We start from the raw sequence: 27,990 nt of genomic DNA, 5'->3' as shown, positions 1-27,990 counted from the left end.
AGCAGCTCCCCCCATCAGCTCCCTGCTCCCCTAAGTTCCCTGTGCAGCAGCTGCCCTACAGATTATCAATTGCCAGCAGTTCAGCTGTCCCACTGCCATGTGCTGCTCCCCTAGACTCCTGCTTGCTATGTGTGTTGGGAGGGGGGGAAAAAGGAGGGGGGGGCTAATGTCAGGGTGTCCCCCTCCCCCCACTTACCTCATCTTTCATAGAGCAGGGACACAAGAAAGGAGGCAGGGAGCTTGCGCTGGCAGCAGCTGCAGTTCAGCTTGCTAATCTAATTAACAAGGCAGTGTACTTAAAGGGGAAATGTGCATCTCTCTCTCTCTCTCACCCACACACACACAGTGTGTGTGTCTGTCTGCCCTCCCTCCTTTCCTGCTGCCTTGTAGAGTGTGAGAGTTAATCCTTGATGGCTCAGCCAATTGCTAGTTCATCATTTAGCAGTAAGACATTCCCTGGGAAATAATCCACCCCCTGATTCCTCCACCTCAACCAAACTTCACAATCATCATCATCACTGTGTACCAGTATTAAATTGTTTGTTTAAAACTTAGTGTGTGAGTGTGTGCGTGTATGTATTAGTCTTTTGTTTGGTGAAAAAAATTTCCCTGGAACCTAACCCCCTCACTTACATCAAAAAGTTAGTATCAAAATTAACAGCAAGAAAGACTACTGACTGGACTGGGGTAGCCACATTGGAGAAGGGAAGAGGAGTGCTGTACAGTTCTGGGGTCTCTACTGTATATTTATGAAGTCTAATGTGCTGCATAGGATAACAGGATACAGGAAATGCTGTATTACATTTAGCTGATATTTCTTTCTCCCTCTCCATCTTCTACAATTTAGACAGATTACTACAATGCGAGTAATTTGAGTATTTCAGTTTATTAAATTATTAAATCAGTGTATAATAGTAAATTCTCTTTTAGTCTGCTGCATCATGCTCCATATTGGGGAAAAATGATTCCTGTGATTATTTCAGAACTTAATGCATTTACACCACAGTAGCAATGGTGGGAGCACTAAAGTAGAGTGACTGATGTAGTTTTTGTCACCGTGCCATCTAACCCTGTTCAGAGCTGCTCTACAGTGAAGGTGCGAGAAATCCCTGAAATCCTTGGTGTGGACAGGGTCAAAGAGACCCTCAACATCTAACTGAAAACTTCCCTCACTCAGAGGAAGTTCTCACGATAATTGACATAGTAGTAGTTTTAGTTCAAAGCTACTGTAACTTCTCAGCATATTATGAAATATCAAACACTACCAAATACAAATAAATAATGTCACTGGACATCAAACACCTTTTAGCTATGCTTTTAGCAAGGGCATTTTAAGAGAACAAATGGGACTGCACAGGTGTGAGGGCAGAAATTGTCCCACGAAGTTTATTTTAAGCATGCCTACATTAGTAAGTTACTTGCTTCCTGAATAAAATAATCATTCACTCAATGATATTTTTGATCTGCTGCAAACAAAAATGTATTGATATCTGATTGCATATAATTATTCCACTTAAAATAACTGTATTTTAATGTTGCCATTAGCAATCCTTAAAGTAAGGAAGTCACATGGCTTACACTGTACAAATCCTGTTTTTAGTGGTTTAAAGATACGTCATTAAAATTATTCATAGCATGAATTTAGCATACATGAGTCATCCAAAATTTTGCAAGACTTCTTTGATCTAAGAATAAGTCATCTCAGAAGATGGAAATAAATACTTAACAGCTAAGAAAAAACCCTTAATCAAACAGCATTCAAATAATTAATAAAAATATCAAATTGCAAAAATATGTATACAAATTATCCTAACACCTGCAACTTCAAATAAATATTTAAAGTTTCTATCCCAGTCTCAAACTTCTAAACATAAAATAATGTATCTAGGGGAATACTGCAACCTCAAGGAAATTTCAGATATAAATATTACTATGTTGTGGCAGCCCTAATTCAGAATGCTCTTATGTTTGAAGGTGTACTTCTATTGACAATTTTTAAATGCTACATTATTGCAGCATGAAAGTAATCAGCATAGTAAAATACAAGTTTTCAGCCTTTACTCCCTCATGTCCTGTGGTGTCCCAAATCAATTTTTCTGATTATATACTGTATATACAAAAAGAAAAAGGAGTACTTGTGGCACCTTAGAGACTAACCAATTTATTTAATTTGCCAGTGGGCAGGGCCTGCTGAAATTCCTCACAGGGTAATTAAGGAACCAGTGAAAGCAATCTTGGAACTGTTAGCAATTATCTTCAAGAACTTATGGCGATAGTTAAGGTCCCAGAGGACTGCAGAAGGGCAGCAATAGTAGTGCTGATCCATGTGTCTAGATTTGACAGATTGGTGATGAAACTTCCTCTTAAGGTCAGGCATGCGGCGAGCAGAGGGTAGCCCTGGAATTCTTCAAGGTATGGAGGGACTCATCCGTCTTTTATTGAAGAGGTGCGATTAATTGAAGAGGAGGTCCTCCATGTTATTCTGGACCTCCCTAGGGAACCCTGATGCATAGAGCCATGACTCCTTGTGCATGACTAATCTGATGCTAAACAGGAAAACTGTTAAAATTATTTACAAACTAGATGATTCTTATTTAGTAAAATGAAGCCAAAGCTGCGGACACTAAAGATTCCGATCCAGACCATGTAGTGATGAGAAGGAACTGGAGAGAGAGTATCAGTCCTGCTCTTATCCCCTTGGTCAGAGCATGATGTGAGCCAGGGTGCATGCACAGACCAATGGACAATGCTTTCAAGTTCAGTGGTTCTAGGCGCATGATGCGCACCAACAGGGACCATCACTCAAAGAAGAAACTTTACTTTCCAAAACTTCAACCCCATTTGTCATTGGTGGGATATGCTATTTTAACAAAATTTATTAAATAAGTCTAGCTTAGTCTGTTGGCCAATACTGCAATGAAATAGAGCAATAATTTAACTTGGATATTAAGCTAATAATTTATTAAGTTTTGGTTCAGTAAAAATTAGTTTTTGTAAAGCTTGGGATAGCTATTTGCACTGAATAAATCCACATGCCACCCTTTTACTATTAGTAAAAGATGAACTAATACACAAATTCCAAAATTATGATTTAGGTCAACCTGAAGCAGGAAACTAACTCCATCTGAAAGCATCATGGATTGCGCTATTTTGTAGTTTTCTGAGTTGCAAAAGCATTGTGACAGTCTGTATCCCTAAATTCATCCTTTTTACAACAAAATAACTGATTTTGTACAAAGTATGCCTTGTGAGGGATCATTTGAAAAACTCGATGTGCTGATCATTATTGTTCTGATAAAACAGGTGTGGCAACACTGCACATAAAAGTTAAGATATTATTGAGACATATTCCAAGTTTAGAAAAGCAGGCACAAACCAGTCCTCAAAGACAAAAGGCAAACTGACACCACAGCCAGGTCTCAACATAATCAAATGGACTATCACCTGGTTAAGCAGCCATTCTTTGATAGAAGAAGGGTGTAAATGAGAAATTTACATTTTGGCAATGGAACAGCTGGAGGTTCCCATGCAAACAGACTGTATCCTGAACCTCAGCTGGAGATGATTTTCAAAGAGGAAAATAATTATAAAAGGTGAGAACAGAAGACACAAATCATCTCTCCCTTTATATCTACTCACAGCAACCACAACACCTGAGGTACACAGGAAACAGGTTGGGGAGAGATCCTGGCTGGAAGATTCAGCCAGTAAAACAGCTAGAATGTGTGGTAAGATTAGACTTTCACTTAGAAATCACATAGCTTGTTAAGTTAGGTATTAGTTTGCGTTTTACCTTTTTATTTCTTTGTAACCAATTCTGACTTTAATGCCGCATTACTTGTAATCACTTAATCTATCTTCCTGTAGTTAATAAACTTGTTTTATCTTAACCAGTGCGTGTTTGGATTGAAGTTGGTTGGGAAACTCCATTTGAGATAACAAGGGTTGTGCAGATCATTTTCTCTTAATGGATTTTTTAGGAGCTTGTATTGTCCAGGAGGGTAATGGGCAGCACAAGAAGCACATTTCTGGGGAGAAGTCTGGGACTGGGAATTTGCTACTGTAGCTCTGTAATATAATTCAGGAGTGGCTGGCTAGAGCACTCAAGATACCACCGCTGGGAGTAATTCACATGCTAGAGGCTGTGTGAGAGCAGACCAGGAGTGGTTGCTCTCATAGCAAAGCAGTGTAAAAGGCACCTCATTTTGGAAAATTGAGGAGACAGTTGTTCAACAGTCCAGACTGTACCCTAGGGAATGTCACAAGCATATTCTGAGAATTAATCCATGGGCAGTAGCTACATTTTCGGGGACTTTGTCACCGTACAGTGTAGGTTTTCAAGTCAGCATGCAATTTAACCTGTTAATTTTAGTAAAATTAGCTTTTACAAATGCAATTCTCGCCAGATTCATTTCTCCACAGAGGTTTCCAAATGATGTTCTAATTGGAGGATCTGTTTCCAAACCTCTGTTTAGTTGGAGTATGATTTAAAAGTCTGGTATAAGATGCACTCTACTATTTTTTAAAATAAGAAACAAAGCTTCTATATTCTTTTGATACTCATAAGAAATTCAGAGTTTTGATTTATTCTGCCAATCTGCAGTGCTTCCCACAAACAAGCCATCAACAGTACTGTTTTGGTAACAGAATCTTAAAGTCAGTAGAACATCAAAATGCATCATTCATCCCTAAAAGTAGTTATTCAAGTTATTTTCAGTACATATTCTTTTTAAACTTTAGTAGCTGAAGTTAACTGCATACAAAATTTGGCAACTGTGCTTGAAAAGTGAAAAATAGTAAAATGCAATTAAATTAATTAAATATTCTAACTTTTGTATCTAAGTATCTTTGGTTCTAGTAGACTTTATTATTTAAAATACAACAACTGAAGAAACTTGGTTATGTTTGCATTCAACAATACTTTAACAAGCATCAGCAAGCCTCACATTTTTGTTTCAACTTTGTGTAGTAGTTCATTTAACTCCATGGATTAAGTGCACTATAATACGTACGTGTTTTGATCACACGTTTACTTCTGTATTATGCTGCTTTGTTCTAATATAGTTTTCAGTCCCTTTGAACACTGGCATTTGAGACTGCCAGCCAAATTAACACTTAGGAAGATTCTCCTACAGCCTCCCAAGAGCTGAATTCTAGAATACTGGATTACTGTTTACACAGAATTGAAGCAGCTATGCTTAGATACCCTATGTGTTGTATGCACAATATATAAAGATCCATAAACTTTCATCTCACACTACTAGAAGATCATGTAAAAAGAAAGTAGGTAAAAAAATGTTTCATATTTAAACTTTCCCTCAGAAGTACACTTGAGCAATTCAATATTCTGATGGTATAATTCAGGTAATCATATTTAAAAAGAAAAGTTACAAAAGAAAGCAACATTTTCCATAGAAGACTTTGTAATAGAGACTGCCTCAGAAAAACAGAGAGAAGTCTATATGACTAGCTTCCCACAAAACAAATACTGTATATAACATTAAGAACGAGGAGTACTTGTGGCACCTTAGAGACTAACAAATTTATTTGGGCATAAGCTTTCGTGGGTTAAAACCCACTTCATTGGATGCATGTAGCATTGTGACTGACCTCATTTCCAGATATAGGAAAAACGCAGAGACGTGACAGCTGAAACACCAACCTTCCCTTCTCTCTTGCTCCCTGTAACACGCTGCGACAATTATTATGGATTCCCATTGACTTTGGCTCAGTATTACCAAGTGCTTCAATGAACACAAGGAGTCCGAAAGTGTGTGTGGGGGGTGGGGCTATATAAATAGGAAAATGTAGCAACCAAACAGATAACAAGAAATGGTTAGCAGTGAAGTGACACTAGATCAGCGGTTCTCAAACTGGGTCAGGACTCCCTTTTAATGGTGTTGCCAGGACTAGCATTTAGACTAGTTGGGCCTTGGGGCCAAAGCCCAAGCCCCACTGCCCAGGTCTGAAGCCTAAGCCCAACGGCTTCAGCCCTGGGTGGCGAGGCTCAGGTTACAGGCCTCCCACCAGGGCTAAAGCTCTAGGGCTTCAGCTTTGTGTCCCGTCCCGTCCCCCCGGCCCGGCAGCAGGGCTCAGACTTTGGTCCCCTGTCCTGGGGTCATGTAGTAATTTTCATTGCCAGAAGGGTGTTGCAGTGCAATGAAGTTTGAAAACCCCTGCACTAGATATTATTTCCTGAACTATGAAATTCTTTACTTAAGAACATTTTGTTAAAAAAAAATTAAAAAGATTTTTAAAATATATTTTACTTCAATCAAAAAGTAAAATGTATATGCAATATTAATATACAGGAAATGGTAAATATCAGACTTTTACTTAACAGATGGCATCTAAGCTTAATAGGCAGTGTTTAAGATTAAGGGGGAAAAAAATCAAACAATCTTTTGCCAAGTAAGTTGTTAAAACTATACCCATTGGGATTGTATAATGGAAATGCCATCAAAACAAGAAGCTAAGATATGAAGTCATTATTAGTTTTACTTGACAAGACATTACACCTTATTTTATGCAAAAACTTGCATTTGTTTTCAACATATAAAAAAGTTCACAACTGGTATAAAACACTAACAGCATGGCAACAATTTACAACAATTAACAAGTTTATAGTGAAATCTCCTAAGAAAAGCAATGTGGACATTATAAAGTCACAGGCAGACTTGTAAAAGCAGAGAAAATCCAGTCATTTATATTCACAGCTTAATGGTCTAAAGAAAGTAAGCACAGCGAGTTTTGCATGAAAAGAAGTGACAACTAATAAAACAAATTGGGAAAAACACTCCACAGAAAAGCAGCAGTGCTTTTTTTGACAGCTGTTTTATCAGGGCTGGTACTGTATTTTGAGTCAGATTTTTCCTGATAGAAAAAATTTTACTAATTTTTATGAACATTCATGCTACTTTTGAGTAATCTACTTTTATCTTAACACCTGAAGTAAGAATTCAGCATGTACAAGGCTCTTAATTAGTAGCAGTATCTACTTTAATGTAATTGGAGGGGGAAGGAAGAGAAAGCAAATTAGCATGTTCCAAGGAAAAAAGGTTGTTTATACTCAATGTCTGTATGGATTTTTTTCCTACAGTCTTGTATAAATCAACAAAATATAATTGCCTTTTGTTGGACTCAGATGCTATATCAATATTTATTTCTGGATTTAATACATTTTAGACCCAGTGACTAGGACTCACATCAAAATATTTTCCCAGTACCCAAAAGTCTCCCCAGAAGGGCATCACATGTCCTTGAGAAAACCATAGAACTGTGTTCCAGTGGGTCTCAGCAGACTTAACGTTACTGGCAATAAGTAATACAATTCCACACACATATACATAGTCTCATGTGATCTATTGTGATTTTTATTTTGTAAAGAAACAACAGTGCTGGCTCAGGACCTCACTAATAAAAGGCCACCCTCAAATCTTTCATGTTGGCTCTGTCTAGTAGGTGTCAAACTTTTCAAGCACTTCAAATGATATTTAAAATGAGATGCCAGATAATTCAGACCCAACATTTAGGATCTGCAAAAGATTTTTCACAAACACTAAAAACAAATTTCTGAAACAGTAAAGAGACTTCCTGTTAAAGCATAAGTCTCAAGACATGAGCATGATTAACCAAATCAGATTTAACTGTCCAAATAAAGTAATGAGCTGAAGCTAAACAGAATGCATAAACAGTGAAAAATTAATTACAGAACCACATAGATTGCTAGAGTGATCTGTATACATCTTAGATTTATTATAGTTAATACTTTTTGTTTTTATCCCTAATTTTGAATTTCCTGTCTTTGAAAAAAAGAAAAAAAGAGCAATTTAAAGGTACTTCAAATGTGCCAACCAAGAAATACTCATTTGAGTTCACCCACCAACAATAACTGTCCTTTCATTGCCACTTGTCTTCCACTTCCCTGCAGAACAACCCCACTAAGTGCAACGTTAATTCTTTCATGTTGAACATATGAATTCATAGATTAAAGCTAGATGAGGCCATTATGATAATCTAGTTTGATCTCTTGAGTAACAAAGGCCTTAGAATTTCATCCAGCAATTCTTTCACCAAGCCCTTAACTTCAGGTGGAACAAGAACCTAGCTTTTACACAGACATCAGATCTTGATTTAAATAATGATAATATGGTATTTATCTCTTTGTTTGAGTAAAGTTATGGTGAGAAGGAAAGAAAGAAAATCTGTCACTTTTACATCCAGATAGCTGAGAGAAAGTTTAAACTCCAGTCTGTATTTGTAATGTGGCGACTCTAACCTATTGGGAGGCTAAAAGAAGTATCTAGCTCCTTGAGTAGTGGGGGACATGGACTGGGTCTTGCATGGATCATGTGTAGATGGGAATAAGCAGGATGCGGTCTGTGGGCTGCAACAGGGGTGAGGAAAATAACGTCTGCAGTCCTTAATTAAAAGCAGGGAAACCACAATTTTCATGCAGATATGTAGAGTTTATCTTCGGTAGCTGGAATCTGGCTGAAAAAAATCAAAAGGCCAAATTTGCTAAGGGGTCAGAGATACCTGGTATTGGTACCTCAAATACTTCCAGATTTTCTAGATATTTCTGATTTTTTGGTGTACAATATTTTATATTTCTGATTTTCCAACGTGTTTCCTCTGTTCCCAATAATTATCATGTATATTAGAACGAATTTAAAGATGGTTAGAGCTTTTTATTTTTTGGAAAAAAGCTTCTTATAAACTTTGATGTGTGAAAATTTTATGTAGATGAAATTGCTACATTTGAGGCAGACAAAGAGCTGGGGTTTCCTGACTCGCTTTGGGACTCTACAGGACACCTTGCCAATTCCTACTGAGGCGTCCTGACTTCTGAGCACCTTAAATCTAGTATTACCTGCCAGTAGAGTTTATGACCTCTGGAGTTTACAGGTTCAAACACCCCACACCTGCCCAAGCCATGGCACAACTCCAAACTTAAAAAGGGGAAAAAAAAAAAAAAAAAAGGCAAAAATCAGTCTTCAGTGAGAACAAAAGAAGAAATTCGGAGTTACTACAGAGCTGGCTATTTTGAGATAGGAAACATTTCACAAACTGACAGGTTTCAGAGTAACAGCCGTGTTAGTCTGTATTCGCAAAAAGAAAAGGAGGACTTGTGGCACCTTAGAGACTAACCAATTTATTAGAGCATAAGCTTTCGTGAGCTACAGCTCACTTCTTCAGATGCATATCGTGGAAACTGCAGCAGGCTTTATATATACACAGAGAATATGAAACAATACCTATTCCCACCCCACTGTCCTGCTGGTAATAGCTTATCTAAAGTGATTTCCAGCACAAATCTTGGGAGACAGGCCAGTCCTTGCCTACAGACAGCCCCGCAACCTGAAGCAAATACTCACCAACAACCACATACCACACAACAGAACCACTAACCCAGGAACTTATCCTTGCAACAAAGCCCGTTGCCAACTGTGCCCACATATCTATTCAGGGGACACCATCACAGGGCCTAATAACATCAGCCACACTATCAGAGGCTCGTTCACCTGCACATCCACCAATGTGATATATGCCATCATGTGCCAGCAATGCCCCTCTGCCATGTACATTGGTCAAACTGGACAGTCTCTACGTAAAAGAATAAATGGACACAAATCAGATGTCAAGAATTATAACATTCATAAACCAGTCGGAGAACACTTCAATCTCTCTGGTCACGCGATCACAGACATGAAGGTCGCTATCTTAAAACAAAAAAACTTCAAATCCAGACTCCAGCGAGAAACTGCTGAATTGGAATTCATTTGCAAATTGGATACTATTAATTTAGGCTTAAATAGAGACTTGGAGTGGCTAAGTCATTATGCAAGGTAGCCTGTTTCCTCTTGTTTTTTCCTACCCCCCCCCCCCCCCGATGTTCTGGTTTAACCTGGATTTTAACTTGAAGAGTGGTCAGTTTGGATGAGCTATTACCAGCAGGAGAGTGAGTTTGTGTGTGTATCGGGGTGGGGGGGATGTGAGAACCTGGATTTATGCAGGAAATAGCCCAGCTTAATTGTCATGCACATTGTGTAAAGAGTTATCACTTTGGATGGGCTATCACCAGCAGGAGAGTGAATTTGTGTGGGGGGGTGGAGGGTGAGAAAACCTGGATTTGTGCTGGAAATCACTTTAGATAAGCTATTACCAGCAGGACAGTGGGGTGGGAATAGGTATTGTTTCATATTCTCTGTGTATATATAAAGCCTGCTGCAGTTTCCACGATATGCATCTGAAGAAGTGAGCTGTAGCTCACGAAAGCTTATGCTCTAATAAATTGGTTAGTCTCTAAGGTGCCACAAGTCCTCCTTTTCATTTCACAAACTGCAATACATTCCCAGTTTTTCAATCATCAGTCAGATCTCAGACACCCTGTTGTATCACTCCAATCTTAAAATATTTCTCCTGTGCCACAGGACCACACATGAGAAGTTTTAGGCAGACTGGTTTATTTATGGCAAAATTAGAGAGGGTGTTAAAAATCAAGCTTTTAACAGAAGCTTAGTTACAATTTTAGTTCTGAAGAGACCACCACCTCTCCATAACACTAATTTGTTCAATGCTCTTATGTTTTTACTACATCTTTGGAAATAATCCAGAATGATACTCAAGTGAATTTTTCTACACCCTGTCGTGTATAAAGTTTGGCTTCTAGCCAAAAAGCCACCACAAGTTGAATTGACAGACACAGAAAATATTCTTTAGGGCTTACCCAACAAGTAGGTGCAGTCAAACATTTTCTGTACTTACAACTGGGAAAAATACTGTATAATTTAGGCCTGTGTTCTCAGGCTGGGAGACCTCAGTGTTAGGAAAAAAGGATAAAGTTAACTCCAGAGACAGAATAGAAGATGCTTTACAAAAGAGACTACACAGCTTTATTATATTAAGTACATTCTCACAAGAACCCTGTTTAACTTGTTCTCATCCTCCTTTAATACCCAAATAAGCAGCAGAATGCCACAGTGATTTATGTTAGTGCTACCTGCAAGATGCTCCTGTGCAGAATTACTTTCCATATGACAGTACCAGAAACTATATGAAACACATGCTGGCCATAGTTTGAGAGTTTTACTGCTGCTGCAGTCATATAGGAAGCGCTACTGCTCAGAAGCATATCCAAGATAGCAATTATGAACATTCTTTTGTTGGAGGCTTTTAAACAAATGGCAGAGTACCTGGAGATGCAGAAAACCACAACAGCACAGAGAAACTTTTGTTATTGCTTTTTAACGGTTCTTCCAAAAACAGTTTCCCCAGGTAATATACAGAAAGAAGGATTGTGTAACAAATCCTTTCACAGGCCACGTTCCAGACTTTGTACCAGCATAAAAGTTGTGTTGGCACCTTTCTGGAAAGAACTATGTTTAAAAGCTGTTTTTGTTAACTTGATTTCCCTATAGTGTAGACAGGACCAGAGAAACAATATCAGCAATGGCTTTGGTACTAGGAAGACTCCCTTGCATTTATAATATGTCCTGGACATTTTTTGAGAGCTCCAGTCCAAGGAAATTCATTTGCAATCATATAGATTCAAAGGGTTATCCTTTTACTGAAGCAATTTATAAACCTCTGCAGGGACTGAGTAAATAAGAGCTAGATAATATTGCTTTTGACCAGTAGATCTCAAAGTGATTTACAATGGAAGTACCACCATCAGATGGGGAAACTGAGGCACAGATGCAAGATGATGCTGAAAGCTTATTAGATTTTTTTTAGTTAGATTTAGGTGGTCAGTTGACTGACCCTACCTTTGCCACATCAAGGATCACCCCTGTATATTTTAACTAAATGGTTATTTACTTAGTATAAGGCTCATATATACAACTTATATAATACAAACATCTATTATATTGCCATTTGGGCATGCACCTAACTTCCTAACTGGAAGCAGCGGCCAGTACATCCCTCGGCCTGTGTTGCTTCCGGCAACTCCCATTGGCCTGAAGCAGCGAATCGCGGCCACTGGGAGCCACGATCGGCCAAACCTGTGGACGCAGCAGGTAAACAAACCGGCCCAGCCCACCAGTGGCTTTCCCCACACAAGCGACGGAACAAGTTTGGGAACCACTGCATTAGGCTATGGAGCATTCTGATGTGACTTCTGAGGTCACTCTCTTCTGTTTAATAAAGTGGAACAACTTCAATAATGGAATACTTAAGTATTATTTGGGCCAGAAAAAGAGTTAGAATGACTATAGTTTAGTGGTTAGAGCACTTATCTGAGAGATGGCAGATCCCTGTTCAAATCCCTTCTCCCTCTCAGGAGGAGAAGAAACTTGAACTAGGAGTCTCCCACATCCTAGGTGGGAACCTTATCCACTAGGCTAAACATTATATGGGATCTCCTCCTCTGTCCCCCGCCTCCACCTGTTTTGTATGACTTTGTCTGAGGGGTCCCATCTGCTAGGCATGCTCAGAGGCTGCCTACCAGATCAGGCCCCTGCACAAGACTTGGGCAGCCAAATGCTTGTCTTTCCCAGTTTATGAATCGCTCTTGGGTTTAGGCAGGAGATAGGTGTCCAGGCGCCTATAGTGAGACCGCAGCCAGAGGTGAAAGTAAGCCGGTACGCCCCGGTACAGCGTACCGCCAAGAGCCGGGGTGCCGAACCGGGGTGGATTCCCAGGTGCAATTTAAAAGGTCTGCAGCTCCCAGCAGCAGCTCCCTAGGCCTTTTAAATCATCCTCAGAGCCCTGCCACTGCTTCCCCAGGGCTCCGGCAGGCTCCGGGGACAATTTAAAGGGCCCGGGGTGGTAGTGGCGGCTGGAGCCTTGGGGAAATGGCGGCGGGGCTCCGGGGATGATTTAAAGGGCCCAGGGCTCGGCCGCCGCTACTGCCCAGGGCCCTTTAAACCGCTGCCAGAGCCCCCGGCTGCCGCTGTTACCCCAGGGAGGGGGAAGGAGGCACTTGCCGGTACAGGGTGGGCCGGAGCTGGCTCTGACCTCCCCCAGCCCTGCCCCTTCCACTTGAGGCCCCGCCCCTTCTGGGACCCAAAGCCAGCCCCAGCCCAGCCCTGTACCAGTAAGTCCCTAGACTTATTTTCACCCCTGACTGCAGCATGGATGCCCAGAGGAAAAAAATTAGGCACCAAGAGACTTTAGAGGGAGTTTTGTGGATCGTAGTGGTATCTGAAAATGGGATTTAGGTGCTTAAGTACCTTTGTGGAGCCCATCCTTAGAGCACAATACTATGAAGGAGCCAAGTGGCTTCTGAAATGCGCTATTCCCACTTAGGTCAACAGGAATTAAGGATACTCTACTCCTTGCAGAATTGGGCTCTTAGAGTGTTTAATTCTCCAACTACAAGGAGCAATGGGATTAAGATGTTTTCCACCTACAGGTGTTTTTTGTTGGTTTGTGTGCGTGTTTAAACAGATGAGTGCACAACAGTCTGTTTCTTTCCACTTGCTGGGAATACACAGTGTTTGGCATCAGCTAACTTGTTCAGTTAATGCTGTCCTGAAGGTATAAAGCATGAATTCTTTAAACACTTAGTAAATTAAACTTATTTAACACAATTAAAGGTAATTTCTTACGTGAAAATAGGCTAATTATATCTCAAAGCATTGCTCTGGATGTTTAGGGCTTGAAGGAATCCATTTTATTTGTATGTTAACACTGTACTTTGAAATCCTACATATATATCTCATATCTAAATCTGAAAAAATGGCCTTAAGAATTGCAGGAAAAACAGACAAAACCGTCCAAAGATAAACAAATGAATGACTTGGGCTAGAAAACTACAGATTTACGTTGCAAAGGCAGAGCCATTGCTAGAGACAGAAAGTGAGAATGAAGAACCCAGAAAACAGGGAACAAAGACTGAAAATGTCTGTAAAAGACTTCCACAACAGCTGAAACAATAAACACAGCATTGGCTGAGAACACTTAGAAAACTGTTAGGCTGAATGCTTTGCACCTAAAATTAAAGCAACTCTAGACAGACAAGACAAGACTGTAAGCTCTTTGGGGCAAGGACAGTCTTTTTGTCATGTGTTTCTACAGTGCCTAGCACAAGAGGATCCCAGTCCATGACTCCTACCCCAATACAAACAGCAGCAGTAACACGTCAGACCCTATTCAGTCACCAAAAAAGCAGCAGGTTTTTAACCTCTTCCAGAGGCTACAGGTTTCTGCAGCAAAAGCAAAATGTTTGGATGAATGCTGATCCCTTATGAGATCTCAATAGGAGCTGCATGTGCTCAGAATTTCTGAAGTCCAGGTTACTTACATAGGTAACTAACTTTAAGCACCCATGTTTGAAAAATTTGACCTTAATGGGAAAAATAGTGAATTAGTAATTTGTTTCATTAGAAATACAGGTAAAACTGAATCCTTTCTAAGGTAATTTGCATTCAGAAGAACCAAGTGCTGCTCACTCAGTGAGCTACCAGCTCTTTCTTTAGTACCTGGGGAAGAGGTAGCCTTTTGTCTGAAACTAAACAACCCAATATATTGCTTATTAAGCCTGGAAACAGTCTCAAGGTAATGAGTACGTCTAGTCAGACTAACCCATTGTACAGAAAAGACATGGAAGTGCTTCTGAGGGTTTCTCCTGCACTAATGAGTGATTAACTTGAAGACCCAAGTGGCAAGGTACCAAATTCAAGTCCACGAAGTGGCTGATTTAAGTCTACTTTACCTTATGGAGGATATTAATTTGGGTTGAGTATTTGAGGATTAAAAAGTTATAGGACAAGAAACTTTTGAAAATGCTTTCAGATGAAACTGTCAAATATGTAAACTCAATAAAAAGTGAACAAAGAGAAGCAGCAGTCTAATAGGGAACAATGAAACATACAGATCATTAAAAAAATATCATATCCCAGGAAAGGTTCTCTATTAAGAAACTGGTGAGACCAGTCACTTCTTTTCCAACCCAACAAAACAGCAGTAAATACAGGGCTTCACAGCTTTAATACAATCAGGAGTTTGTTTTCAGGCCTCCATCTGCACTAAAAAAGCAAAAGTTGTTTTCCGCTAGCTCTGAGTCAGTCTGCTTATGGGAATCAGAAATGTGCTTGGTCTACAATGTCAATTTATGATTCAGATACAAACTTTTCCAATGTAAGAACTCATTTACAAAGCATGATTTGCTTTAGTTTCATGCTTCAAAATAAAAAAAATTACAGGCCTTGGTACAAATTAAGAGAAATCTTAGTGTTTACTGCCTTGCTACATCAAAACAAGGAAAAAACAAAAACACACCTTTATACTAAACCTCCAAAGGATATTTAAACTATCATGTCCCAGTTTGATTGCCCAGCAAGTCAGTCTAAGGCTTGCTCTTTATACCAGTGGTTCCCAAATTTGTTCCGCTGCTTGTGCGGAGAAAGCCCCTGGCGGGCCGGGCCTGTTTGTTTACCTGCCACGTCCACAGGTTTGGCCAATCACGGCTTCCAGTGGCCGTGGTTCACTGCTCCAGGCCAATGGGAGCTGCTGGAAGCGGCGGCCAGTACATCCCTCGGCCCGCACCACTTCCAGCAGCTCCCATTGTCCTGGAGCAGCGAACCACAGCCACTGGGAGCCGCGATTGGCCGAACCCGTGGACACGGCAGGTGAACAAACTGGCCTGGCAACAGTACATAGGAGAGATTTATGAAGTGTGAAAGCTTTCCCAATTTTGATTGAATATGTCCTACTTGAAACCTCTATTCTTTATCCGCTTCTCCTAAAATCACCAGAAAGGGAAAATGTTCTTGACAATGACTAAGATTAAGATTTTGTCAGTTATTTTTAGTAAAAGTCACAGACAGGTCATGGGCAATAAACAAAAATTCACAGAAGCCTGCAACCTGCTTGTGGACTCTTACTAAAAGATAACGGGGAAGGGGGGGGGGAGGAGAAGCCTGAGCTCTGTGGGGGGTGGTGTGGTGGGGGGACTGAGAGCCAGAGTCTTGCTGAGGGTGGGGTAGGGGAGGCTGACACAATGGATGACAGCTCCAGGGCCCCTGCCGCCCACATTGGCTGAGAGCCCCGGGGCTAGTAGCTCGGAGCTCTTGGGCTCCCGCTGGCTGACAGCTCCAGTCCCAGCTGAACATGTCATGGAGGTCTCAAAGTCACGAAATCCATGACTCCTGTGACCTTCATGACAAAATCTTATCCTTAACAATGACTGATTTTTGTTTGTTTTTCTTTCCACTTTGGTAAAGATTGAGTGCTAGGAATTGAGAGTGTTGCGCAGAAAAATTGGGGTTGCTGCAGTTCAAACCTAATGTTTAATAGGTTAGTTATATAAAATCTTAAATCTTGTATTTTAAGATACCTATGCCTCAGATAGCAAAAGTATTACTATTTGTTGTTGTACCCACACCAGAAAGTTCATTTTCACAGATGTTCCATGTTTTAACAACTTCCATGGCTGGAGAAACCTTTTAGATAACAATATCAGTGTACAACTATTTAAGACTATCAATGGGAAGAAAGGAAAGAATTAGTAACATAAATAAATAGATTTGAACATACACTTTTGTACTTTTTTTTATCCACTCTACTTAATATTTAGAATCTCTGGGTAGTAAAACAAATAAAAAACCACAACCTTTATAGCTTAAGTCTTTGTAAATATTAAATGCTACCTGATTCCTGTTCAGTCCTTCAGTAATCCTAATTAGAGCAACACATTTACAGTACAGATTAAGCAAGTAGCTGACTTCGCTTAAACCTCCACAAGGCAGAGCCAAATAAACCAACCCCTTTTATAGAGCTATCAGTGTTGAAGATATTTGCTGTAGGGCATTAAATAGCAGCAGATATGTATAATCATTGTGTTACTTTATTTATAACAGTCATCTTAACATCTGGTTTAACAAATGTCTTTCACCTGACAAAGTAATAAAACTACCTAGTCCAAGGACAGTATACCAAGGCATAGCTACCAAAGAGTTCTTAGCATACAAAAATCTCTTTTGTGGGTATTTCAAGATGGCTCTCTCCCTATACAAACACCTATTCATTTTATGGGAGAAGTTAACTATTCTCCATAACAGAAGTACCCCTTCCCAGATGTTTGCTTTTTATTTATCTTCCAGTTTTCCTGCAACCTACCACTCTCTGCCTCCATGAGCCAACTTGTGTTCTCTCTCCAGTTCCATCTACTGCTTTGGAAGGTAATGAAACAAATTATACTGATTGCTCATTTGAATCTTCCCAGAGTAGCAGCCCTTTACAAAGATCAAAATGGCATGTCAAAGTATGACATGTGGCTTTGATGTGTAGCCATTCTACAAGTATCAAAAAGAAAAGGAGTACTTGTGGCACCTTAGAGACTAACCAATTTATTTGAGCATAAGCTTTCATGAGCTGCAGCATCCAATGAAGTGAGCTGTAGCTCACGAAAGCTCATGCTCAAATAAATTGGTTAGTCTCTAAGGTGCCACAAGTCCTCCTTTTCTTTTTGCGAATACAGACTAACACGGCTGTTACTCTGAAACTTACAAGTATCAAGAAATACTACTCACTCAGCAAAAACACAAACATGTATCAAGAACTTAAAATGAAACAAGAAGACTACCATAATTTGACTATCACAATAGCAACTTTGTTTGCTGGTATTTCACTTTAACAAACAGCATGTAGTAGCTGTGATACTTTACTGAAAGATGCAAGTTCATTGCATGCAAGAAAAAAAGTGTGCGTCTGGAGCTGGGGAGAGGAGGGAAATCATACAATTGTACTAGCCAAGAGAATAAAATGCATCACTGTATGCTGTTTGCAGCCAACACTATATATCAAATAGAAGTGCTTGAAAACATATCAAAGGGTACAGTGTTTACAAGTGGTGATACATAAGGGCATATAGGTCTATGGCTTTTTGGTGGATGTTAATTTGTATAGCACTTTTACCAGTGTCTTTTTCTCCCAACATTATCCATTTCTGTGCTTATAATTATTAGAACAGTTAATTAGATTCAGACCCCACAGCAAACATTAGATGACAGATTCAAGACATATTCCTTTCAACTTTCCAGGAACAGTTAAGAAATTACACATGTATAACTATACATCAGAAAGCTCTTTTGCATTTCACAAAAACATTTTATGCTGCAGTCACTTATTTTCCACCCATTAAAAAAAAAATTACTCTAGCTCACTGGTTCCCAAACTGTGGCCCATGCAGCTTATCCTCATCTCAAACTAAAATTAAAAGAGACAGAAAAATCTCTAAATACTTTTCCAATACTATAGATTTTTCATGAAACAATTATTGTAATTTCTTCAGGGATCTTATGGAGTCATAAATAAGAGAGAAAGCAATCTATGAGAATCTTTAGCTTTTCATTGTTTGGACTGTTTTAATAAAGAAACCCTGCTGTAGGTAGAAAAACTGGACATAAAACAGAATTCAGTTTACGCAGATTCATCTTTATTTTTAAACCTGATCAGAACCTTCAATCTCAAAGCTATTTAGAAATATATATATATATATATATATATATATATATAAAATCTGAAATGTCATCTAGTTAGTTATTTGATCAATATATTATTACTGATTAGGACTAAATATTTCCTTGTTGTGTGTCAGCACATATTCTGCTTTAGGCAGGTAAATAGATTTTACTGTATATTAACTTGTTTTCTGTATCCAAATGCCACCTATGCAAGTCTCCAGTAAGATAACACCAGGTAGCAAAGAAAGTGTGTGAACCTATTGCCAACATAAACAAGGTACGTCCACACTGCTCCTAATTAAACCGTTGATATCTATTCTGTCAGTCACAATGCTGATTGAAAAAAGTCTATTAAAACAGTTTCTAAACTTATTAACTATTGAATCAATGTTTACGTAGAAACATTTAATGCCCTTTTCTTTCATCTTCTCCATTTATCAGTGTTTAGCTTTTTTCTGTATACTTGCTGGATCATAACTCACCCCTGGAACCTCCCCTGGCTGCAGAAAGCACCGCATACACACACATCCCACTCTGCCATGCTCACTCCCCAGCCACGGGAGGAGGGAATCACTGTGTGAGGAGCTGTTCCTGCATCTGCCCAATTTCCATACATCCAGACCTTCCCCTCCCCATCAACTCCCACCCCCCTACATCTGGACCTTTACCCTTGCAGTCAAACCCCCCACCTCACCAAGCCCCAACCAGCTGCACCCAGACTGTACTGTGATGGGCTGGAGCTCAGGCTCTAGGGCCCTGCAGAGTGGGAAGGTCCCAAAGCTCCATCTCTAGTCCGAGTCCAGATGTCTGCACAGCAATGAAACAACTCCGCATCTTGAGCCCCGAGTCGGCTAGCACAGGCCGGACACATTATTTTATTTCCTGTGTAGACACACCCTTAAAGTTTTTTGTGCTTGATATAATGGAAATATGAATATTGCCATGTGCTCTGTGGAGCCATATAGATGTACTAATACGCCTAGTAAGGAATCTATTTGTCAAAACACATTTCATGAATCTTTTTTGTTATCTGTATTTGTTACATGTACACTTGCTGACAGGTATTTTGAAATAAATTATCAAAATAACACGATATAATCATGCCATTTTCAATAATCATGCCATTTTCAATAACCATGCCATTATTTTGACATAAAATATGCAGAATTTTAAAATATTGTGCACAGAATTTTTAATTTTTTTGGCACAGACTTCCCTCGGGAGTATAAGTTATATTTGGTGTTACAGAATGACTATCTACAACCTTGTGTATTTTTATACATACACACACACACCCCCCCCACATACATGTAATAGCATAGTGTCCATGTTAAGAGCTCAATTATGAAGCTAATAGAGTTTCAGTATTATGTAAGTACTAAAAAATAACTTCCAAGTAATTAAGATGTTCTAGTGCATAATGTATTCTTTGGAAATTAAGGCCCCAGTCATTAAAGATGCTGTCCGATTATTAAAAAACTGGAAAAGATTAAAAATCAATTGATAAAGTTAAGCAGATTTCTTCAAATTTGAATTACCTTGAAAATATTTTACCTGAGAGGGAATGTAAAGAAAAATCAACCATTTCTCTACTTGTGTGGCCTAGAAAATGTATTCTTTGTGCTAGCTTAATAGCTACAAACTAAAATATAACTACAAAAATTGCTCTACTAAAAGCTTTCCAGTAGAAGGTACTACATTCATTGAAGCTTTTAAAAGCAGACATGTTACATTCAAGATAGGGGAAGAGTATTCAACAAATGTTAATGGATACAGTTGTTAAGAAAAATAGAACAAAAATTAAGTACTATACCAAAGTTGACAGTGCCCTTTCAGAAGTATCTAATAAAGTCTAACCAAGTCATTTTAAATTTAAAACTATCTAACTCAGGTTAGTCTACAAAACAAGAAACTGCTTCTTACTTGGAATAAAATAAAGTGATGGATCGGGCACCAAGTTCCAACCTTCAAAGAGTGTGTATGTTAAAAGATTAAAACTTTCTTGCCTTTATGTATATGATGAGGGCCAAAGCACTTCAAGGTCTTTGCAAATGCTGGATTACTAATATGATCTTCTAAAGAAAGTCAATTTTAGTCAGATATACTGATTAAGATCCAGATCTAAATATTGAAAAAAATGAATTCTCAGAAAACTGAGGCAGTTTCCATATCAATCAAGAGAGACAGAACAATAGTAGATTTACATTAAGACTGGAAATAGACTTAGGGCTCTGAGCCAGTGGTCTGTCTATGCTGGTCGATACACAGAAAGGATTGTGTTAGCACCACTGAAAGAATAAATTATCGCTGCTTTTACAATAAGCTCTTCAAGAATGTAATAAAGAGTTCAGTGTGTGCTCCTCACTCAGGAATCCAAAACTTTTCAGTTAAGATCTGGCTTGCAGTAAAGATAACAGCTGAAAACTAACCATCTTGACCTGGGCAAACTTAATCAGAATTTGCCTTATATTGCACACTAGAAAGCAGGTGAAAGAAAAAATCTGAAGTTATTTTGCTGGTATTAACAGGACTTGGAATTTTGCATCAATTACATTTTCTAGTAGCAATAATTTGATTCAGAGACCTGGTATTCGTATTCATAATCATTTGAAATTTAGCGATAAGTTGACTTGTAATTAAAATAAAGATTCCCTTCTGAAGTCTCTAAGACTACATCACAACCTTATTAATATGAGGACACACACCTCCTTTCAGAGGCATATTTTTAAGTCTCCCTTAATTATGTGGAATTAAGTATTTATGGCACAGAAAAGTATCCCCAGAACTTTTCATTCCAAATGTATTTTTTGTAGCTGACTTTAAGTTTTCAAAGTTCCTGAATCACAGGGTCACTAAATAATGGTTGTATTAGAGTTAGAGTTCCAGTTTTCTGAACTTAAAACAAATGCATATTTTTGTTTAGATACAATACTTTATCCAGAAGAATTCCAAAATATTTTTCAAGCAATGTGTATACAGACAACCATATACTATAGGAACACACAATACAACTGAAATGCAGTGACTGTACAAAATTGGTGGGAGTTTGCCAATTGGGGGTGGGGGGGGCGGGGAAGAGCATTGCCAAGGCCAACAGGACAAACTATCTTATGAAAAGTGTACTGGAATTTTTACTGTCTACACAGTGCAGACAGGATTTGGGTTTTAAAGGTCTCATCAAAACTTTTCCAAAAAATGAATAAAAAAGTCATATTAATATTGACAGACCCACACACAGTCAACAGAATACAAAATGTTACCCCCTCCAAAAAAACAACAAAAACCCAAACCACTTTAAAAAGTCCTACCAAAATATTCTGCTTGACTTTGTTGCAAAGTTGGTTTCAACTTAACCTCAAGAAGGACATAGTGCGTGATCAAGGACTGCGGCAGGAAACACATTTGTGTAGACAGAGTTATCTTTATTCTCTCTAAAAGTGTACACATTGAGTTACTATTCCAAGTAATTCCAACAGTCAATTCTTTGAAAATATTGTTAGGTATAATTGCTGGGCATGACAAGAAATAAGCTATTTTAATATTACTTTAAAGATGAAAACTACTTTGAAATACGCGTAATATCTACAGATATACTAAAAGTTTAATTATTCAGATTCATTGCCAAGGTGCAGCCTAACTGCAGCCCAGGCCAAGATTTTGGAAAAGAAAATCTTGTTGCAACAATCCTGAACCTACGAGTGATCTACTTGTAATAGCTTGTTCCAAGAAACTTTAAGATGGTCTATACAAGGGATCTTTTCACAGAATCTTGTAATTAAAAGTTACAGGTTAAAATACAAGGGAAAATGTTCACTACACTTTCCCCTACCCTACTGAAAGGACGAAACTGGTGGGAGACCTTCCAACTCTGCATTATGAAATATCAGACTAATTTAACCCAATTTAATGACAGGAGATCACAATGCAATGATCGCACAGACTGCAAGACTTGGGACACAGTGAGGCAAAGTTTTGGAAGGGAAGAGAGCATACCAGCTAGCTACTTTTCCAACAGGCACAAAAATTCATATATTATAATTTTAGGTCTTAAGAAATACAACTATTTTTCCTGTTATTCATATTTATCCCTTTTCCAACATGCCCTTTCTGCCTTTTGCTTGAGGCATTTGGAAGGCAGGGATAGGGAATTTTTTTTTTTCTGATAAAGACACTGGACAGCATATAAACTACTACTATTTTGTCAATTTTAGTACATAAATCCAAAGATATTTTATTGGTTTAAAATACAGAAAGGATGGTCCAATGATTAGGGCACTACTCTGGGACTCAGGAAACCTAGATTCAATTCCATGCTCTACCACAGACATAATACATGATCTTGGGCCAATATCTGTGTGCCTCATGCCCCCCACATCTGTAAAATAGGGATAAAGGCACTTCCCTACCTCACAGAGTGTTGCATGGACAAATACATTAAAAGATTGTGAGGCACTCTGATATTGCAGACTTATATAAATACCTAAGATATACACAACCTTGTAGTTCTACTGCAAATTTCATTATTTTCTGTGTCCATGTTAATACTTAGGCTTTGGGCAAAGCTTGCAATGATTTCTGATAAGCAAAATCTAAATGCCATAGAAAGAAAAGGATTTTAAAACACAAAGAAACTGGCTGGAAATTGAAAAATTCTAGTTCTTTTAAAAAATACAACATACACTGACTTCACATAATGTTTCCATCATTCAGAGATAGGAGTCTCAACAGCAAGCTTAAAAACAAAAGATGAACCTATCTTTAGTTTTAAAATCATCCAGGAATAAGAAGTCAGCTACCAGAGAAAGAATAGTTATAAACAGGAAATAAATTCTGAGCTTGAGCTAAATACACCTGCCAGCTATGTATCACCCAGGATTAGTTGAAAAGATTATAGCTATAGTCACTTCATAAAGTGCCTGCTGCAAAAGGTTAGGAAGGAAAGTTGCATACTGTGGGACAGGGGTCCCTGGAGGCCCCCAATCCCAAGCACCAGCACTACACACTAAAGTAACAGCAGTGGCCTTTTGTTAAATGCCAATAATAGGATCACACTGGAAAGTAGCCACAGTAGGATACCCACCTTCACGGCTGCCCCTAGCTGGAGGGGTACAGGGCAGGGGTAAAACACGGTGGCTACTAGCCATAGATCAGATGGCAGGACCGACCTGCCCACCTCCCACCCAGAGGAGAGAGGTTGAGGGAGGTGTTCAGTCTCTATTTGCTGATCACTCCAGTCAAAGGGAACAAGTAGAAGGCGACGTGGCATTTGCAGGCAGCAACGCCGGCTGCCGGAGGGGGTGGGGGGGGTGGGGGGGTGGGGAAGAGATGAGGAAAGAGAGGGACTCCAGACCCTGACCCCCTCCCCGCACATAAATAAACGGAAAGTAGCAGGGGAGAAATATGGGGGACTCCCTGAAGATAGCTCAAAGGGGAGGCAACAGGAAGGCTGGCTATGTTCCAGCTGGCTCCGTATGGGACACACTGGGGAGGAGATGGGGGCGGGCTCGTGGGAGTAAACCCCCTTCTCAAAACGGGGGACCTCACTATAGTCTCAGTCCAGCACCCCATCTGCCTGCCCCACGGAAAAGGGGGAGGAGACAGATATCCGCAACAGGAGAGAAATGTCAGTAACCGCTCCCCCGTGTGCGCTCCCTACCAGCCTGCCCCCCACCTCCCAAGGTCCACACCCTACCCCCCTCTCCCGGTGCCCTCTGCACCCTTCTGTCCCCCACGATTCGCTCCCTGCCCCCCATCCCTCTTCTGCTCTCCCCGCACCCTTCTGCCCCATTTCCCCACGGAGCGCTCCCTGCCCCCACCTCCCGCGTTGCGCCCCCTGCACCCCACGAGCTTCCCAGTAAGCGCCCCACCCCCCTCGCCAGCAGGCCCCATGGCGCCCTCCCCCCGGGCTCCTGGCACCGCACGCACCGCACCGCCCCGGCCGGGGAGCGCCCGCTCTGCCCCAGCCGCCCGACTTCCGCAGTGCCCGGCAGGGAGTCCCTCCGGCAGACAGGCGGGCTGGGGGTAACGCCACTCACCGAGCGGGGCGCGACGCGAGCGTAACCGCTGCCCAACCTCAGCGCTGCCAAGCGCCCCAGACGCCGCCAGACGGCTCCGCCATGATGGAATGCGGGCACTGCGCATGCGCAGCGGGTACAGGCGGCTCCAGGCGTGATAACAAGAAGAAGGGGCGGCCGGGCGCGACAACCAATATAATGACACCAGCATTCCAGTTTTAGCCGTTCAATCCGGCAAAACTGACTCGGGAGGAGGACATTCCAAATGAGAACAACTTCTGGTACCCTTTCTGGGACCCCTTAGTTCAAATAAGATAATTAAAAAAAACCCTGAGATTATAATGGGAAGGTAGATGAAAGTATAATCAGAGACTGTGATTATACATAATTATAAAATCAGAGGCATATTATTACAAAACTAAAAGCAACACTAAAATAAGATTACTGAAGGATAGAGGAAGATGTAGGTCTATAATAAGACCCAGTTGACATATTGTTGTTTATTATTTGTATAGCTACCACAGTGCAGTAGGCATAGGGTTGCCAACTTTCTACTCACACAAAATTGAACACCCTTGCCCTGCCCTCTGTCCCACCCCTCCTCTGAGGCCCTGCCCCCGCTCACTATATCCCTCCTTCCTCTGTCGCTCACTCTCCCCACTCTTGCTCACTCACTCATTTTCACCTGGATGGCTCAAGGAGTGGGGGTGTAGGAGTGGGTGAGGGCTCTGGCTGGGGGTGTGGGCTCTGGGTGGGGCCAGGGATGAGTGGTTTGGGTGCAGGAGGGGACTCCAGGCTGGGGGGTAGAACTGAGGGGTTCAGAGTATAGGAGGGGGTCTGGGCTGGGGGTGCAGGGTCCAGGGTGGGGACCAGAAAAGAGGGGTTCAGGGTGCGGGGGGGCTCCAGGCTGGGGCAGGGGGTTGGGGCCCAGGAAGGGGTCAGGGGTACAGACTCTGGGTGGCGCTTACCTCAAGCAGCTCTCAGAAGCAGCAGGGGTTGGGGTGTGGGAGGTGGGGGGGGCAGGGGTTGGGGTGTGGGAGGAGGTATGGGCTCTGGGCTGGGGGTGCAGGGTCTGGGGTGGGGCCAGAAATGAGGAGTTCAGGGTGCGGGAGGGACTCAAGCAGCTCTGTAGGGGTTGGGGCCCAGGAAAGGGTCGGGGTACAGGCTCTGGGTGGCGCTTACCTCAAGCAGCTCTTGGAAGCAGCAGCATGTCCCCTCTCTGGCTCCTACGTGGAGGCACTGTCAAGTGGCTCTGCACGCTGCCCCATCTGCAGGCGCTGTCTCTGCAGCTCCCATTGGCCAGGGTTCCCAGCCAATGGGAGCTGTGGTGGAAGCACTTGGGGCACAGGCAGCGTGCGGAGCCCCCCGGCTGCTCCTATGCGTAGGAGCCGGAGGTGAGACATGCCGTCTGCTTCCTGGGAGCTGCACCACGCGGAGGCTAGCAGGGAGCCTGCCAGCCCTACTGTGCAGCGGCATCAATCGGATAGTCAATGGCCCAGTCAGCAGTGCTGAGCAGAGCTGCCAGGATTCATGCCTGCTTGAAAACCAGACACCTGGTCACCCTGAGTAGGCACTTTATAGACAAATGAAGGCAGGGTGCCAGCCCTGAAGAATTTACAAAGGAAGCACCAGAGACTATTTTGCAAACTGCTCTGCAAATGTGGGCCACTATGCCCATGTGGAGCCCAATATGTGGTTAAAATTGGCCCCCCATGTGAGTCTTTCCATGTGGAGTTGTTAGGACATAGTGGTCTAAAGCCCAATTCTGCAAATACTCAGGTGGGAGTCTGGCCTTAAAGACTATGAATCCATGAGTAGTCCTGTTGAACTCTACTATACATGTGCTTAGGTAGGTGTAGTGTAGCAGCAGCAGATGAATAAGACTGCAGTTCCTAAGAAGGCAGGGGAGCTCGAGTACAGAATCTGTCTAATACAATGGGGAGAAAGTGAAGAGTATGAAAATTGGAGCTGGCCTTGACAACATGTAATTTAACCACCTATCTTTGACAACTTGTTCACCTGAGGAAAGAAAACACTTTCTTTTTGTCACTTACCTGGCAGGCCAATTTACAGTTCTCGTCATTCTTTACTACTCTTGTGTGATGTGTGGCTTTTTATTACGACTAGTTAACGCTGTAAGAAAAAAAGAGCTAGGACTCTCTGATATTGCATTTCATACTTTGCTGGGAGGTACTTTCACTGAGGGCTAGTCTACACTAGAATTGCTACAGTGGCGCAGCTGTACTGCTGCAGCTGCCCTACTGCAGACACTCTATGCCAACAGGAGAGAGCTCTCCCGTCGGCATAATACATCCACTTCTGTGGGGGGCAGTAGCTATGTCAGCAGGAGACATTCTCCTGCTGACATAGTTCTGTCCACATTGGCACTTAGGTTGATGTAACTTATGACGCTCTGGGCGGGTGGGGATGGGGGGTGGCTTTTTCACACCTCTGAATGACATACTTTACACCGACATAAGTGCTAGTGTGTATAAGCCCTGAGAGACATAATTCCAGAAGGTAGAGGTGGTTAGATAGTCAAATTCCCAACTTGCCTGATGTTCTGCCGGACAGCACTCCCTAAATTCAGATGGATGTAAAATATATACATAATCTGGCACTTATTATAGACTCTAACCACTGACCGACAGAGAACATATCAGTTCTTTTCTGCCTGTCACAGCTGATCAAGATGATGAACAGGGATGGGATTCAGTATATTTTATCTTCTCCACCACTTACGTGGATATATGGGTTACATTAGCACATAAAAAAGTCAAAAGAGTTTAACATTGTAAAGCTCTCTAACAGGAATAAGTAGTCGTAATATTATTACCTAAAAGGGCTCATTAGTATTACATTCGTTTTACAATTGGGTAAACTGAGGCAAAGGGAAGTGCTATGACTTGTCCAAGTCACACAGCAAGATAGTGAGGAAGTTATTAATAGAACCCAGGTATTCTGACTTCCAGACCCATGTTCTAATCATACTCACACCCATCCTCATCCAGTTGGAGCTCTGATGAAGACCACCAGCGATTTGTCCACAGTCTTGTCATGTCAGGAAAAGCTATACAGCAAGTTCTCTTCTGAAAGAGTCATTGTTGGAAGGAAATTATTCAGCATCTCATTTACTTCACAAACATTGCAGCAATGATTTTTGCTCTCTCCTACTTACTTCCACTTGACAACTCACACTTCCAAATCATAGACACATTCAAGGTACATTCTGTGCAGCAGTGATTAGAGGCTTATGCAAAAAATAAAAATATGTAGGTGAAGTTCTAGCTGCTATTCCATTGTACATGAGACAAGATTCTATGCAAATCTGCACACATATCCGGATTTTTTCCCCTGTAACTTGAGTATCCATAGATAGTTGTGAAGTCTATTATGTATAAGCAGCACTTGACAAGTGAATTAATGTGTTTTCCACTATATTAAGCTTAGATCAATGATTGCTGTTTTAATGAATGAGGAAAATTGTTCCTGTGCGTTAGGAACCCCTGTACAGAGGGACTCTCACTACTGTCTGAAATGATGAGCTTGATATACTAAGCTATCAA

At 40.9% G+C, this 27,990-nt stretch overlaps 1 protein-coding gene across 2 annotated transcripts in view; it reads right to left on the bottom strand.

The window, feature by feature from the left end:
- Positions 1 to 24,549, bottom strand: part of LOC140917667 (fibronectin type-III domain-containing protein 3A) — an 86,086-nt gene extending 61,537 nt beyond the window's left edge. The window contains exon 1 of one of the 2 annotated variants that reach the window (XM_073360949.2): positions 24,446 to 24,549. The gene's annotated coding sequence lies outside the window, so the exon portion shown is untranslated. The remainder of the gene's footprint in view (positions 1 to 24,445) is intronic. The other variant, XM_073360947.2, reaches the window with a different exon arrangement.
- Between the last annotated feature and the right edge of the window lie 3,441 nt (positions 24,550 to 27,990).

The sequence above is a fragment of the Lepidochelys kempii genome, chromosome 9 (genome assembly GCF_965140285.1).
Source record: "Lepidochelys kempii isolate rLepKem1 chromosome 9, rLepKem1.hap1, whole genome shotgun sequence".
In the NCBI taxonomy this organism is placed as follows: domain Eukaryota; kingdom Metazoa; phylum Chordata; order Testudines; family Cheloniidae; genus Lepidochelys; species Lepidochelys kempii.
Note: the sequence above shows the minus strand (reverse complement) of the source record. Positions and strands in the feature narration are given on the sequence as shown.